General features: G+C 45.3%; 1 protein-coding gene and 1 long non-coding RNA gene across 5 annotated transcripts in view; one reads left to right on the top strand and one right to left on the bottom strand.

Moving 5' to 3' along the window:
- LOC147886432 (MADS-box transcription factor 23-like) overlaps positions 1–18,212 on the top strand; it is a 141,245-nt gene that overhangs the window by 72,867 nt on the left and 50,166 nt on the right. The gene's annotated exons all lie outside the window — the stretch shown is intronic.
- The window catches only part of LOC147886433 (uncharacterized), a 28,966-nt gene that overhangs the window by 845 nt on the left and 9,909 nt on the right, over positions 1–18,212 (bottom strand). The window lies entirely within an intron of this gene.

The following is an 18,212-nucleotide window of genomic DNA, read 5'->3' as shown; positions in this document are numbered from 1 at the left end:
AGCAATAACTACATCAAGATATTTGTTAGCAAAGTCTTATAAGCAATTGCAATGGATATTTAGTGTCTTTATGAAACTTCCCAAGCTGCATAAAGATTAGGAAGACTTGGGTTGCAAATAAACCGAAATCTCTTACAAAAGCTAGGGTGGTTCAAAATCACATCCTTTCACGGTATAGAATAGCTACCATACGTCTTTGTTGCAAAGTTACCGTCTCTTAAAAAGATTGCAAATAAATCTTTTTGTATGCGAAGATAAAATCATCTAAGCATTTATCTACACAAAAAATAATGAACTTTTACTGAGATTTAAATAGGGATGTCTCATTTGAGAGAGAGAGAGATTAAAAAAGAAAAAGAACTATTAACGTCGGCGGGAGGCGTCGCAAGCCTATGGGGCAAAGTATACCAACAAACTAGACTGAGAGCTGGGACTTAGAAACCGAAGCTTGGCACCGTGGTGGCTTGTCTATGAGCAGTGACAATATCTTGGATCTGTGTCAGTCAGATTGTCTTACACTATGGTTTTGGGGGGAGTCTCCTTGATCTCCAAACCCGGTGAGCTATGTCAGAGTGACCCTCATCTCGAGCGGTATCCCCTGAGGAAAGTTGTGATAGGCCGGCAGACCTGAGTGTGCTCTGGTCACTCTAGATGTCGCGAATGGTCTCAACGTCTCTCTCTCTCTCTCTCGGTGACACTATATCAGCTCTCTCTGTTGATCCAAGCTGCCCGCATATCACCTAGCTCCTCCTCCTCCACTCCGTTGTGCCTTGGAGCTGACTCAAACGCATAGAAGTTTGTGACGCGTCGTTGTGCTCGGTTAGCCTATGTATCCTGTGGTCTGGTCGCCTCCTACTACTCTCTAATCTGTCGTAGTAGTGTCTCCATGTGTTGGCGCATCTCAAGCAGATAGAGCCCAATACAGACCTGGTCATGGAAGTGGATCAGTTGTGAGAGTGGACTGAGCGGCACCCCTCTTGGTAGAAACAGTGGTATCGTCCCCAGATCTCATAGTAGGCTGGGCACGGACAAAGAAAATGCTACTCTATCTCAACCACCCCCAATGTACAGATCCGCAGCTCTCTAGGTATACTTGCTGCTCTACCCGCATCAATCCTCAACTGATGGTATGAAACTTGCATTTGTCCAATGGCGATCCTCAATGCATGTGAGACTCCTCTATCTTCAAGATACTAGGGTTTGATAATGAATCCCTCCTCCGATACTCTTAGGAAGTGGTCGCGATAGAACTGAATCTTGGTGGGAAGCTCCTGCCCTCCCCTCAATCCTCTTTGCATGGAGCTAGAGAAGATCTAACCATATGATACGGTTAGTCTCTTCTCATGGAATCAACTCAAGAGGCACGTCCATTTTGTACTAAAAGGGGGGATGACTGGCAAACCATGTGGATATACGTGCATACCATGTGTCTGCCCCACTCTCTACTAGTCATCTGCATGACCTGAGGGCCAGCCTCGGTACTCTCCAGTGAGGTAGGTTCCAAACTCTATGGATGGATGTCACTATCTGAAAGATGGCATAAACCTGTAGAGATGTCATGGCGAACTCTATCTATACTATCTCATGTGGGATTGAGGGCTAGATCCCATAGTCACTTGTAGCCGCTCAAATCTCCTCCACTCTTTCATTAGGAGATCACTACTCCAGAAGGGTGCTGCATACATGGCCGTTAGCGACATTAAAGTGTCAAAAAGCCAACCCTTCGTGGGTGGATCTTGAAAGTTTACCTGGAAGCACTGTCTCTCTAGTCGGGCCAAAGCACTCTACCCTCGTGTCAGTCTTGCCTTGGTTGCATGAGTCATCGTGAAGATGGGTCTTGTGAAGACTACTCCCAAGTATGTGTAGAGCTGCACTATCTCCACAGACTCACCTCGGTAAGTGAAGTTGTATCGGTGGATCACTGAGCGGAAGGTGTTGAAGATCATAACCTTGGTCTTCCCAAGGTTGGCTGTCAAGTCTCTCTCTCTCTCTCTCTCTCTCTCTCTCTCTCTCTTTCTGCAGAACACTTCTAGGGCCTCCAGATGTCTCTACAACACCTCCGCTGAAGATGATATGAGAACTATGTCATCAACGTATAGCAAAATTGTATCTTGAGACCAGTAGTGATCCCTCACCCCCTAGGTGGTCTATGAACGATGTGATCTCATCAATGTAAAGTCTGAAAAGAGTCAGTGAGAGGGGACAACCTTGCTTCACCCAATCATGCTCTCGACCCAATCTGTTAAGCCACATGGGCACAAACTCTACCTCTACTTGACTCATATAGGCTCATCACACCCCAAATCAACGTCTTTGGAATCTGCATTTCTTCTAGTCTCGTGATCATGCGGGATCGCAGGACGATGTTGAATGCCTTCCGAAAGTCTATAAAGCAAGTGTAGACTTTATGGTGTCTAGACCTCACTTGCTCAATGATAGTCCTCAGAAAGAAAGAAAGAAAGAAAGTTTGTTTTGCTGGTCTATGAGACTGATAGAAAACTTGATACAATGAGCAAAAGGGTGGAGCCCATGCTAGAGAAAACTGTGTAGACATAGTTAATGATATCACCATATATGTCACCATAGTCATATCCATCTCTGGCATCATGATAAACTCTGGGAACACTCTCCGTAACTGGTATATGGATTCCTAAGTAGCTTTTGATAGAGGATAATGCAGGATGCAAACCAATAAGAATCTTGGACCGAGGAACAATGCAAGTACGCAATCGGAAGATACCCACGGTGTTGGTTGCATGTATTCTTTTTAGAATTAACCATGGCCCACAATATTGGGGTGATAACTTAGCACACTCTTCTGCAGTCAAAGACTTTGAGTGCGAAGGAACTCTGAGAAAAACTTTTTCTCCTTCATTAAATTCTCTAACGGATCTGTTTTCATCCGCATATGCCTTAGCTCTATCCATAGCTTGGCGGATGTTAGCTCTCGCAAGTGCTAGCATCTCCCACATCTGAACCACAAAGTTCGCGGCACTAGGCACTTTCTGAGGTACTCCAACTGTAGTTGGATTCGCTGGTCTATAACCATAGTTCAACTCAAACGGACTGAACCCTGTAGAGAAATGTTTTCTATAATTGTAGGCAAATTCTAACAATGGCAACCATTTGTCCCACGTATGTTGCTTCAATGAAACATATGCTCTAAGCATATCCTCTAAAATTTGGCTGATTCTTTCTGGCTGACCATCCGTTTCTGGATGATCCCCACTACTCATTCTCAACTCAGTCCTTAGTGTCTCAAACACTGCAGTCCAAAATTGACTGGTAAATTTGACATCCCTGTCTGACACTATGGATTTGGGTAATCCATCCAAATGAAATATATGTTTAATAAACAAATCTGCCACTTGCGGGGCACTAACAGACTCTCTACTTGGAATGAAGTGAGCCATCTTGGTAAGACGATTAACTACCACAAGGAAAGGATCATATCCAGCTTCAGTCATAGGCAGACCTACAATAGAGTCCATGGAAATGCTCTCCTTACCTAGTGGTATTTCCAAAGGTTGTAAAAGTATGGGTGGCTTCACCTGCTCTGCCTTACTTACCTGACACGAAAAACAACATGTCACATATTCATGAATATGTTTTTTCATTTTTGGCCAAAAGAAATCTCGCTTCACGAGATCATATGTTTTGTCGAATCCTGGATGTGGGCTATCATGGCATTGTTGAATGACTCTCTGCTTGAGATCATTCTGATTAGGTACTACTACCTTGCCATTTCTTTTTAGCATACCATCTCTTATGGTATATCTTGCATAAGTCTGGTCTTTTTTGGATGCCAGGTCACCCTTTTCCCCGGGTTTAATTACATGAGCCTTAGGCCAAAGGCTATGGACGAACTCATCCACCTTTTGAATTTCTCTAATCTCAGTCATTAGAGCACTCTCTAATACCGTGAAACTCATATTATGCATAATGCGTGACAACGCATCAGTAGCTTTATTATTCTTCCCTCTTCGGTATCGAATCGTCAAGTTAAACTCCTGCATGAGTTCTGCCCACCTAGCTTGGCGGCCTCTCAAGTTTGTTTGTTTACAAAAATGTTTCAGAGTATCATGATCAACATCAACATAAAACTCTGATCCATACAAATAATGTCTCCATGTTTTTTAGACCATGAACAACAGCATACAACTCTAATTCATGAGTTGGCCAATTTCGTTGAGAGGGAGAAAGTTTCTTGCTTTCAAAGGCTACTGGCCTTCCCTCTTGGAGGAGAACTGCTCCCACCGCAATGCCACTTGCATCGGTTTCAAGGAAAAACGGTTTCTGGGGATCAACTATTTTTAACACCGAACCTGAGACCACAGCTTGTTTTATGGTGTTAAAACTCTCCTGTTGATTCTGTCCCCATATAAAAGGTACTTTATTTGAGGTCAGATCAATCAATGGTGATACTATTTCAGAATATCCTTTGATATGCCTTTGATAAAATTGGACAAATCCCAAGAATGATCTCAAAGCGGTCAAACTCTGAGGGATAGGTCAAGTTAGTATCGCAGCCACTTTCTTTGGACCATTTCTACCCCTTTAAGAGTAATAATGAATCCTAAATATTCAAGTCTTACCATACACAGTACAGTTTTCTTTTTATTTACATAAAGATTGGCTTTCCTCGAAGTATTGAACACTATTCTTAAGTGTTCGTGATGCTTAGCAATACTTTTGCTGAACACAAGAATATCATTAATAAAATGTACTACAAACTTCTTGATATATGGACGTAGTAAATCGTTCATAAGCATGACGAATGTAGCTGGAGCATTGGTAAGTCCAAACGGCATTACCAAAAACTCATAATGTCCAAACCTACTTCTAAAAGCGGTTTTATGCACATCGTCGGCTCTAATATGGATCTGATGGCAGCCACATTTAAGATCTATCTTACTGAAAATTACGGCCCCATGTAATGCATCTAGCAAATCATCGATCCGAGCCATCGTATACCTGTGCTTAATAGTGATATTATTCAATGCTCTGTAATCTATACAGAGGCAAAAAGTATCATCTTTCTTTTTTTTTAAAATCGCTGGTGAAGCAAAAGGTGAGAAATTGGGTTGAATCTGCCCCAGCTTGAGGTATTCTTTCAGTTGTCTTCGTACCTCCGCTTCTTTGGTAAAACTTAACCTATAGGGAGGTCTATTTACAAGTTCTGCCCCCGGGATTAGTTCAATCTTATGCTGAACATTCTGCTCTGGAGGTAACCCATAAGGTAACTCATCCCTAAAACAATCAGAGAACTCTGCTGCTATTTGATTAGCCAACTTGACCATCTCTCCATTTCGGGTAACATCAATGCTAGCCGAAGGACCATCAATCGGCTCTACCGATGCTGTACAAAGAAACAAAAACTCTTCTTGAGCTTTTTGAACCTCCATTACGGAAACCAACGATCCTTGAGGTATATCTTTTTCACCTCGTAAGATATACAGCACATCATTCATCTTGAATTGATAAATGTGCTTTTTCCAATATATGGCTGGATTCTTCCTAGAATGCCAAGCCTTACCCAAGGCTATGTCTGCGTGAGCAAGGTTTGTCATTTCAAAATCAAGCTTCTCAGCATAGTCCTAAATTCGAAGTTCCAACTGGGTAACCCTTTGGTCCCATACTTCAGTTGAACTTCCGTCTGCCATTCTGACTGTATATGCATAGTTAGATGGCTAGTCTTTAATTTCAGTCTTTTAACAAGCTTGGAGTTAATTACATTGTGCGTTGACACTGAGTCAAATAACACAATGACGTCATGATTGGCTACTTGCCCCTTCATCTTAATTAACTCCGTATCGTTAAAGACTGTATACCCCATTGCTGCGGGCTTTAATAGGACATTATCAGGTGCATTGGTTACTAGCTTAGCAATAGACACACATAAGAAAACATGTACTAACCTTTGAGAAGATCCCGCTAGCTGAATCTGTATCTGTTCTGCTCTGGGACTTTCCTCCATTTCCACGTCGCATTCTGAGATCACCATCTCAGCCATTCGACGATCCTTGTTTCGTAGACAATCTTTCCACTGATGAGGCTGAAGGCATCCAAAACACAAGCCTTCTCTCGTCACTTTTTCTCTTTGCTCTGGGTTCAAAGAAGACTTCGACCAAGCCCGGGCTGCCATTGGTGTTACTTTTCTTTTCACTCCAATGGTGGTACTTGGTTTAGGAGTCTCAACTGGCTTCACCTGCTTGGTTTGACCACTAGGCTGTGAGGCACTCCCTTTACTAATCCACTTCTTCTTAAACCCCGTTTTCTTTGGGTACTCATACCGAGTCTCAACCTGCACAAACCCACTTGGTCTATTTCCTTTGGCATCCTCATAGTTCAGGGCTATGGCAATTGCTTCATCTAGCGTGTTCGCATACTTAGCCCAAACTTCCATCTTGATCCGATCATTCAGTCCAAGGATAAAATCTTTTACTTGGACTGACTGAGGTAGAGGTTCATAAACTTTCATTACACTTTCTCTAAACTTATCAGTGTATTCCGCCACTGATAAATTTCTTTGACGAAGGTTTCGATACTGATCCCAAGCTCGAGATGCTTCGTCAGGAGGTAAGAAGTGTTTTCTAAATTCTTTTTTAAACCTCTCCCAAGTAGTGGATGCCACTCCATCTTTCTGCTGTTTTATCCACCACCTATCCGTTGCCTCATTAAACATATGGGTGGCCTCGCGGATTTTCTTCATATAATTCCTGATTTCACAAATGGCGAAGGCCCCGTCCCATTTGTGTAACCAGGTCTCTATGATATCGAAACTACGGTCAGACATCTGACCAGAATACTTTCTGGCCTATAATTGGCAATATTAGGTACCTTAGCCCTCCTAGGCTCGACCGTATGAACACTGGATTCAGGCTTCATTGGAGCTTTATGCTTCTCTTCACGAGATGGTCTAGCAGACATACTATGAACCATTTTTCTGAGCTCGGATTGCCCTACATTTGCTTGTAATTGTTGCGCTAAAATCTATTGCAAAGCATCCTCCAATAATGCAATTCTACCAGATAGTGTATGGCCTGCTGGGTGCGACACCTGCGGGGTCGGCCGGACTCCCGACTCTACAGGATCCACCCTAGAAGCTTCTTCTTCAACTTCCATTTAGGTTGATGGGTGTGTTTTTTCTTTTTTTTAAATAAAACACCGCCTAAAACTCTATTCACAAACTACTTTTCAATCTCACAACAACAAAAGGTGTCTAAACAGGCGTAACCATCAACTGAAAATAGCTGAGAACCAAGATGAATATCTTTTCCCTATACTAGGGAAATATCTACAATCTCAGAAACCTCAAATCCTAAGGCAAAATGAATGAATAGATACCACAACTAAATTTGAAAGGCATAGAAAGCTCCCTGGTCATATCTTCCTTCTTTCCAAAGCCTAACTTTGTCATCATCAGGGTATGCTTTTAATAACTTGGTAGCTAACGATTAACCTAGAAGGTTGTGCCCTCTATCTGCAAAAGTGAATTCCTGTGATCCTCGTTTGACGTTGGCCCCTTCTTCTGCAAGGATGAGGTATCCCCTGATTCGACTATGCTTCCCAACGAACCGACGCTGGTCGGAGCCCTCTACGCCCAGCTCGTGACACCGACGACGTGAATGAAGTCTTTAACGCAGGGCTTTCTCCAATTAGCGTATGGCTCCCACCAGCGTTCACAATATCTACGACTAAGCTTTTGAAAACCATCGCCTAAATCTAGTAAACATCTGCGCAGCAAAATCCTTTGACCAAGTAACAGGCGAAACTTGCTTCGAAGTCTTTAGAAACACTTCACGATCTCAAGGTTAAGACCTTGGCACCCAAACACATGCATCGAAGCCGCTAACACTGACGTCGAAATCCCACAACCCGTAACATATAACGGAAAACGGGAGCACAGCTATATGTATATCAACTAATCTTAATGCCAGCTATGCAGACCCTAAAAAGTGATCCGAGATGATCCAACAGATCTGCAGCTAGATAACATGCTGTCCTCGATCGATTCCTTAACGACTACTTACAGCTAGATAACATGCTGTCCTCGATCAATTCCTTAACGACTACTTACAGTTCTCAACTTGACAGTGAAGCAAACACCAAAGATCCTTCGCTTTCTTTGTCACGACAACCTATCATAAACATCCCTATGGCTCTGATACCAAATGTAAAAATCACTAAACGTACAACCTGTTCAATTCTCCCTAGTCAACGATCTTTCACGGGGCAGGCACTCAATTTTCCTCCCAACCAATGTTTTAGATCCATCTTGTCCCTACCCTTGTGGACCCATATGAGGATATCACTGAGCCCACTGAGCTATGTTCAGAGTGACCCCTCGTCTAGGAAGGTTGTGATAAGTCGGGCCTCAATAGAGGGTGCTCTGGTCGCTCTCCTCGATCTCTGAGCCCACTGAGCTATGTTCAGAGTGACCCCTCGTCTAGGACGGTCTCCTATGAGGAAGGTTGTGATAAGTCGGGCCTCAATAGAGGGTGCTCTGGTCGCTCTCCGTGTCGCAAGTGTTGGGGTAAAGGCACTGGCCACCCTATGTAACTGTTTTTTGTCTAGTACTGCTAAGTACACTAAGTATGCATTGTACTTAGTGCCTAGTGGTTCTAGCCTTATCCAAAGATATATATACTACTGTGTGTACTTGGGGAGGTACCACTCATTGTTTATCCCCACCTATTGGTGTCTACTGTGGGTGTGTCTCCTCTCCTCACTCCCAAACTCCTACTCTCTCCCTCTTCTACGTCAACTGGTATCAGAGCCACTGCTCTACTACTCCTCTCCCGATCCTCTCCATCCTCACGGGTCACGCTTGTTCTCAGCCAGCAAACGGGCGACGGCGTCTTCATTGCGAGTGAGGCGAGCAGTAGCTCGCAACTTGGCATCCTCGAGAGGTAGCGACAGTAGCAGCGCACGGCGGTGCGAATGGATCAGCAAGTGGTCGACCAGAGTCGGCCATAGCTACCGACAAACGATAGGCCGACACCTTCTAGCCGGCCGATAGTAGCCAGCACTCACCTGGCGGCGCAAGAGCGCAGTAGTGGCACATGAGGGCAAAGGCAGGGCAGCAAGAAGGAGCAACATCGAGGGAAGAAGAAGAAGCAGCGTAGAGCTGTCAGGCAGTTCCATTGAGGAACAAACTCTTCTTTCTTTAACATGAGTTCCAGCAGCGACGTGTCGTCCTTGTTCCAGATAAAGAAGCTCGAAGGAGCTAAAAACTACGACATATGGAGGACACAGTGCTACAATGTGTTGATGCAAAAGGACCAGTACAAACCTATAAAGGAGAAGGGTGTTAAGCCCTCCAACATTACTGATGAGCAGTGGGAGAAGATGGACAACTTGGCCATGTCAACCATAATGCTTACAGTTGTTGATTCACTGGTTGTAGGCATCAGAGATGAACCTACTGCGTGGAGAATGTGGCAGCGTCTTGAGGATACATATGCCAAGAAAAGTGCCACGGGCAAAGCTTACTGGTTGAAGAAGCTTGTTGGGCTTCAGATGAAGGAGGGGACACCTATGTCCACTCATATTATTGAGTTCAACAGCATATTCAGCCATGTGATCAACCAAGGGTTGAAGCTCGATGATGAGCTGAAAGCTACACTCATCCTATGTTCTCTACCTGAGTCATGGGATACATTCAGGACTTCTACTAGCAACTCGAATGCCATTCTGTTATTTGCTGATGTGGAGAGCGCTCTTCTACAGGAAGAGATGAACAGAAAGAACAATGCTGTTGGGAAGTCAAATGCTTTGAATGCACGCAGCAGGTCCAAAACACGTGGAAAAGACAAAGAAAGAGAAAGGAGCAAGTCCCGCTCGAAGAAAGATCTTGTCTGCAATTATTGTGGCAAGAAGGGACATGTAGAGAAAAAATGTTTTCAGAAAAAGAACGACGAAAGAGCCAAAGAAGGCAAGGCTCAAGGCAAGTCAAAGGGCAAAGAAAAAGAGGAGCTGCATGTTACTTATGTTAGTGACAGTGATAGTGGACGTGAGGTATGCTTCACTTCATCACTGAAGGCTCATACACTTCATGCTGGAGATGGATCAGATATGTTTTACTGGATTATAGATTCAGGTGCTTCCTTTCATGTGACACCCTACAGAGATCTGTTTGTCAGATATGCAGGTGGGCAAAAGGGAGTTGTTTTTCTTGGTGATAACCATGCATGTTCCATCATTGGCATAGGTGATGTCAGGCTTGTTCTTGAGAATGGCCAGCAGTTAATGCTCAAAGGGGTCAGGCATGTTCCTGAGGTGAAGAAGAACTTGATTTCCACAGGGTTGTTGGATGACGATGGTTATCATACCACCTTTGGTAATCAGAAGTGGAAAATCAGCAAAGGGGCAATGGCTATAGCCAGAGGTCCTAAACTTGATACTTTGTATTCACTTCATGCAGGACATTGTCCGCATTCCGATGTAAATGCCGCCGAGCTGCCAAAGATTTCATTGTGGCATAGCCGGCTTGGCCATATGAGTGTTAAGGGAATGGAGCAACTGGCTCATTTTGGTTACTTGCCGAGTCTAAAATTTTCAGATTTAAAGAAATGTGAATTTTGTCTCTACGGTCGTCAAGTACAGATTCCTCATAAGAGGGCATCAAATCAGAAATTACAGCTCTTGGAGCTTGTCCATACCGATGTATGTGAGATGCCTACTGTATCTTTAGGAGGAGCAAAGTACATTTTGTCATTTATAGATGATGCCACCCGCAAAGTGTGGGTTTACACTCTTAAAAGAAAGAGTGATACCTTTACTGCTTTCACTAAGTTTGTTGCACTGGTCGAAAATGAGACAGGCAAGAAACTGAAAGCTTTGAGGTCTGACAATGGTGGAGAGTATTTGTCCAAAGAGTTCCATGAATTCTGTGAGGCAAAGGGCATTCAAAGGGTGTTATCTGCACCGTATAATCCTCCACAGAATGGTACCGCTGAGAAAATGTTCAGGACCATTCAAGAAAAGGTCAGATCTATGTTGTCACATGCTGCATTGCCCCACATTTTTTGGGCTGAAGCTGTAAAGACAGCTGTGCACCTTATAAATAGGTCACCGAATAAGAGATTATGTGGTGGTGTGCCTGAAGAGGCATGGACGGGTAAGCCTCCGTCTTACAAACACCTACGGGTCTTTGGTTGTGTCGCGTATGTGCATGTACGCAGGGAGGACAGGACTAAATTGGATCCAAAGTCTCTGAAATGCATTTTCCTAGGGTATGGTGACAAAGGTGAGATGGGCTACAGACTATGGGATCCCACAAACAGAAAACTTATACGCAGCAATGATGTCGTGTTTGATGAAACCATCATGTTCAAGGAACCTGTTGTACAACAGGGACCTTTAAAAGTAACTATTGATGATGACAGGCATCATGGGCAACACAGACCGGCTGTAAATCAGCCACAACAGCAGCATAATCAGCCATTAAATGATGCTGCAGCAGGTCCAAATGGACAGCCAGATATGGCAGATGATATCCCAATGGATGTACCACAGTTAGATGATCTTCCTGACATGCAAATGCAGCCAGAACTGGGTAATGAACAGGCTGGACAGCCACCTCATGATGATGGTCATCAGGTTAGAAGGTCAACCAGACCGACACGGCAGCCAGACAGATTTATTCCTGGCTTTGATTATCTAATGCTCACTGATTGTGGAGAGCCTTCATGCTACAGAGAGGCTAGGCAGAGGGCAGACAAGGTTCAATGGGATCTTGCCATGAAGTCTGAAATGGACAGTCTTCACAAAAATGGCACTTGGGAATTGGTACCCTTGCCTACTGGTAAGAAAGTACTGCCATGCAAATGGGTTTATCGACTTAAAGTCACACCTAGTGAAAAGCCAAGGCATAAAGCCAGACTGGTTGCCAAGGGGTTCAAGCAGGAATATGGTGTTGACTTTGATGAGATATTCTCTCCTGTCGTTAAGATGACAACTCTCAAAACTGTATTAGCATTGGTTGCACATGCAGATATGGACTATGTCCAAATGGATGTCAAGACGGCATTTCTTCATGGCGATTTACATGAAGAGATTTTTATGCAGCAGCCAGAAGGTTTTACAGTGAAGGGAAAGGAGAAGCTTGTGTGCAGACTGAAGAAAAGTCTTTATGGTCTTAAGCAGGCACCCAGAGAATGGTATCATAAGTTTGATACATTCATGCGAACCCAAGGTTATAGGAGAAGTGACATTGATCACTGCTTGTATACCAAGAAAGCTTCAGATGGCAGTTTATTGATCCTCATTTTGTATGTGGATGATATGTTGATTGCTGGAAAATCTCATAAGGAGATCAATGCCTTGAAGAAAAGATTGCACCAAACCTTTGATATGAAGGATCTTGGTGATGCCAACCATATACTGGGCATGCGGATACTTCGGGATAGGGAAAAGCGGTTGCTATACTTGTCTCAGAAGGAATACATTGGCAAGGTCTTGCAGAGATTTCACATGGAGGGGGGGAAGAGTATTGGTACTCCATTGCCTCCTTATGTGAAAATCAGTGCTTTGGACAGCCCTCAGACAGATGCCGAGAGGGCTGAGATGTCAAAGATTCCGTATGCATCAGCGTGTGGCAGTCTCATGTATGCTATGGTTGCAACCAGGCCCGATATTGCGTTTGCAGTGGGAGTGGTTAGTAGATACATGGCTAAACCTGGCAGGAAGCATTGGGATGCAGTGAAAGGTGTCATGAGATACCTGAAGGGTACACAGGACCTGTGTATATGTTTCGGCAGTCAAGATGCAAAAGTGCAGGGTTATACAGACTCTGATTATGCCGGTCACCCTGATACCCGGAAGTCTACTACCGGATATGTTTTCACTTTCACTGGAGGTGCAGTGTCGTGGGTATCTAGAATGCAGCAGTGCATTGCTCTGTCTACTACAGAAGCTGAATATATTGCAGCCACTGAGGCATGCAAGGAAGCTATATGGCTATCTTGGCTAGTGGCTGATTTGGGCTACTCTAGTGATACTCCATTGTTGCATTGTGACAGTCAGAGTGCCATACAGTTGGCACGAAATCCTGTTTTTCATGCAAAGATGAAGCACATCGACGTGAAGTATCATTTTATCAGGGAGGTGCTTGAGAACAAGCAACTTCAGCTTGTGAAAGTTCACACTGATGACAATCCAGCAGATCTGTTGACCAAAGGATTGGCTGCTGAGCGGTTTGCACATTGCAGACGGCTAATGGGTATAGGTTAAGGCCAGTCTACTGGTCTTGTACATTATGATGTATATGCTGTTTTTTCTTTTCTTTCTCTTGAGGGCACATTGCCTTTAAGTGGGAGGTTGTTGGGGTAAAGGCACTGGCCACCCTATGTAACAGTTTTTTGTCTAGTACTGCTAAGTACACTAAGTATGCATTGTACTTAGTGCCTAGTGGTTCTAGCCTTATCCAAAGATATATATACTACTGTGTGTACTTGGGGAGGTACCACTCATTGTTTATCCCCACCTATTGGTGTCTACTGTGGGTGTGTCTCCTCTCCTCACTCCCAAACTCCTACTCTCTCCCTCTTCTACGTCAGCAAGTGGCCTCTGCAACCCTCTCTTGGTAATCTAGACTGCCCACATATCGGCAGCTGCTCCTCCTCCATTACCCTGTGTCTTGGAGTGACTCAAAAACATAGAAATCTGTGACTCACCGTTGTGTCTGGTCAGCCTCTCTATCCTGTGATCTAATCACCTACTCTCTGATATGTCGTAGCAGGGTCTCCTTATGTCGACGCATCTCAAGCAGATAGAGCCCAATGCAGACCTGGTCATGGAAGTGGATCAATCATGATAGTGGGTCGAAGCCACTCCCATCCTGATAGAGTCAGTGGTATCGCTCCTGGATCTCGTAGTAGGCTGGGCAAGCGCAAAGAAATTGCTCCTCTGTCTCAGTCACTCCCAGTGTGCATAGCATGCAGATCCGAAGCTCTCTAGGTACCGTGCTGCTCTCCTTGTTTCAATCCTGAGCTGATGGGATGAAACCCGCATCTGCCCAATAGCGATCCTCAGTGCATGTGAGAGTCCTCTTTCCTCGAGATACTAGGGTCTGATGATGAATGCCTACTTGGAGACACTCAGGCAGTGGTCGCAGTAGAACTAGGTCTTGGTGGGGAGCTCCTGATCTCCCTCCCCAAGTCCAAGACGTGTGGAGCTAGAGGAGATCTAATTGTATGATATGGTTAATCTCATCTCACGGGATCGACTCAGGGGGTGCATCCATACTGTACTGAAAGGGAGGGAGCCTGTCCATTTGAATCCCGTGTCTAGCAAACCATGTGGATATACGTGCATACCATGTGTCCACCCCCCTCTTAGCTAGTCTTCTGGATGACTCCAAGGCCAGCCTCGGTAGTCTCCAATGGGATAGGTCCCAGACTCTATGAATGAATGCCACTGTCTGGAAGATGGCATCTCTGTAGTGGTGTCATGGCAAACTTTGTCTGTACTATCTCATGAGGGACTGAGGGCTTGCTCCGAATCATCCTAGATCCCATAGTCACATGTAGCTGCTCAAATCTCCTCCACTCTAAAGGGGTTGCACTAGCATATCGAAGAGCCAGCACTTTATCGATGGATCCTAAAAGTGTGCCTGGAAGCACCATCTCTCCAATCGTGCCAAAGCACCCCGCCCCCGTGTGAGTCGTGCGTGTTGTAGTGAAAGGCGTCATGTGAAGACTGCTCCCAAATATGTGTAGGATTGCAGTATCTCCACTGGCTCATCTCGATAGTTTTAGCTGAGTCAACAAAGCACTGTGTGTGAGGTGTTGAAGACCATAGCCTTAGTCTTCCCAAGGTTGACTGTCAGGTCTCTCTCTTTGCAAAACACGTCTAGGGCCTCCAAATGTCTCTGCAGCCCCTCCGCTGAAGATGAGATAAGGACTATGTCATTAGCGTATAGTCGTATCTATATCATGAGATTGGCTAGTGGTGATCCTCCGCATCCTAGGCGGTCTATGAAGGAAGTGATCTCATCGGTGAAAGGCTTACACCCAAGCAAAAATGGCTACTCCGATCATACTCTCGATCCACTCCGATAGACCACCTGGGGCATGAACTCTGCCTCTGACTGACTCAGATAGGCTCATCACTCCCCATATCAGTGTCTCTGGGAGCTATAGCTCCTGTAGTCTCCTCATCATGCGGGATTGTGAGAAAGTGTCAGAAGCCTCTTGAAAGTCTACAAAGCGTGTGTACCTTCTGGTGTCTAGATCTCACCTCCTCAATGATAGCCCTCAAAGTGAAGATGTGATCTAGGGTAGAATGTTGTCTCAAGAATCATGCGTGTCCTTGTGCCCACTGCCTCAAGAATCCTACCTGTCCTAGTGCCCACTGCCCCCCAGCCTCTATATGACTGGTGAGCTCCCTCTCTAAGAATGATCCATAAATCTTGGCCAGAGTATGGCCAATCATGAGGGTACAATAGTTCCCTGTCTCCATAGGGGTCCCCGACTTTGTGTATCAGCACAATAGTGGTGGTGCTCCAAGCAAGTGGGAAGTAGTGACACAGCCCGCCGTGCTAGGACCGGAGCTAGGATCTCCTGTCCATGTGCCAAGTGCTCAGTTCTTCGCTCTCCGATTACGAAGTGCAGCCCGTACATTCTGTGTGGTGAACAGGTGACAAGTTGGTGGGCCTGGGCATAGAAGACATATCCGGCAGTGTCTGCATCTGGGCATCATAGAGGGAACATGCATAGGTGTGCCACACATCTAGGTCAGTGATGGCAATAGGTGGCTTCCTCTCCAATAGAAACCCCCATCCAGTGGTCGGGTCTCCTCCTCAGAAATATCTAACAATCTCATCCATCCTATGTGTGAGGAAGGCCCACCTCTTACAACGTGTCAATCGTTGAAAGATCTTATGTGCCTCAGGTGACGTCAGGTGACCCAAAGCCTGCTCCTACGTGAGGTGGGCTCTAGCCTCTCTACACTCGTCATCGAAGCAAGGGTTTTGAGGGATCTTCCCATCTCGAATCTGGGGGGATCGAGTCGTGGGAAAGGATCTGGTAGCATCATCTTGTACCCCTGAGACAAGGATGCTCTGGCGAGGTCTATATCATCTCCAAGTAGGGCCAGGAGCTCCCTGGCTAGGTGACTCACGTACACTGGTTCAAGGACGGTCAAAGTGGATCTGAATGCGTGCGGGTGCTCTCCTTGTGGCTAGCATGGTGGCAGAGATATGAAAGGCGGAGTATGAGTCGTCAGCTCCGAGGGGGGGTATGGCGAAGCCGTGTATCTGTGAGAGACAGTCTAGTGGGCCTAGTAGATAGTCCACTGTACTAGACCCACCACCATGTGGGAAGCAAGTGAGCCTTCCCTATGAAGGCCATTATAGATGATCAAATCATAGATAGCTCCCAACTCAAGCGGATGTCGTCCATATCCTGTCACCTTCGGGGCATCTGCAAAGTGCCTCAATCTACCGAGCTCAGCTGCATCCAGCTCCGGGGCTGTGTGGATCTCTGTCATCTGTGAAGTCAAGCAGGCCACCTATCTATTTCCTGTCCGTGCATTGAAATCCCCCAGCAGGATGATGTCTCCTTGTCTGTTGTGTCATCATGGATCATCTCATATGGGCTGTGTCCATCTATAGTGACCTCTCATGCATAGGATGATGTTGGAGATAAGTGCACACTAAGTGTACTATTTCCTAGTCTAAGTCTAAGTCTAGTCTTTATGTCTTGAGTGTGTGCCATGTGGCACTTCTACAATTATCCCATAAACACTCTTGCATTATGTCTTGTACTTTGGCCCATATATTCAATGGGTCACATCATTCTAATCTATCAGTCTAGCTTGTGTCTTGTCTACACTTTTCTCAAGGTATTTCTTGTCTTCTAGTCTTGTCATTTCATTTCATTTCCAGTTTCTAGTTCTAGTTCTTTTTCCATATTTCAACATGGTATCAGAGCTAGCTTGATCCCTCTTCTCCCCCCTCAGTCTGCTGCAGCCATAGCTGCCCCTTCTCAGATTTCTCCCCCGCTCAGCTGGTCGCCATCTTCCTCTTCTTCCCGTCTTCTCCACGTCGTACTTCGCTGCCGCTGTAAATCTGCCCGCCATCTCTCTTCCCGATCTGCGCGTCTTCCAGATCTGTTGCGCAGTTCCAGATCTGCACGCCATTGCGCTGCCAGATCTGTTGCGCAGTTCCAGATCTGCACGTCAGATCTGCGCAGATCTGGCGCTGCTTCCGCTCCTGCTGTCGCTCAGCCAGATCTGAGCGCCAAATCTGCTGCCACCGACAAATCTGCGCAGCATCCATCTCTCCTCTCCGTACGACCGCCGCTGTACGCCGCCGTACTTCGTTCGTCTTCGTCCGTACTCCGTCATCAGTATTCTGCACCATCGTCCGTACAGTCCGTACAGTCCGTACGACTGTACGGAATCCGTACAGGCTGAAGACTTCTTCGACTTCATCTGCCTATTTCAGTTTGCAGAACAGTCTCCTTTTTTGCTGGTTCCTCCTACTTCGATGGGCTGTCATATGCTATGGCCCTGACAAAGTGGTGAGAGAACCGGCTTCTGGGATCTCTCCTTCTCATTTATTTTCTGCAATATTGTAAGGGAATAGACACTGCCCTTGCATCCTAGCAAGAGGTAAGACCTTCCCACATGGCATCTTCCTCTCATCCTCTCATGTCTATCGACAAATTCAATGGGTCCAACTTTCATACTTGGCAGATCAAAATCAAGTGCCATCTTATGAAAGAAGGCCTTTGGGACATTGTTCACCGTGATGCTCCCGAAGGTCCATCTGAGCAAGTTGTTGCTGCCAAGAACGACAAAGCCTATGCTATCATATTGCTCGGCCTTGGAGATGATTACATTCATCACATCTCCGACATACAGTCTGCTCCTCAAGCATGGATCACTCTGGATACTCTTTTTGGAGCCCGATCTAAAAACTCTAAAATTGCACTTATGATCTCATTCTTTGATCTACATATGCAGGAAGGAGCTACTATAGCCTCTCATGTTAATTATCTTCGCAGTCTTATGGTTCAGCTTGCGTCAGTTAAGTCTCCCATCTCCGAAGATATTGCTATTGCTGTGCTTCTCAAAAGCTTACCTGACTCCTATGATACTCTTGTCACTACCTTCAAGTATCATAATAATCCTTCTCTTGAGGGTATCATCAATGCTCTCCAAGAGGAAGAAAGAACTCAACAACGAAAGGTAACTGACACTGC

This window comes from Dipteris shenzhenensis, chromosome 24 (assembly GCF_047967505.1).
Source record: "Dipteris shenzhenensis isolate YYH24624 ecotype China chromosome 24, Dip_SZ_1.0, whole genome shotgun sequence".
NCBI classification, from domain to species: Eukaryota; Viridiplantae; Streptophyta; class Polypodiopsida; order Gleicheniales; family Dipteridaceae; genus Dipteris; species Dipteris shenzhenensis.
This window is presented reverse-complemented; position numbering and strand designations above follow the sequence as displayed.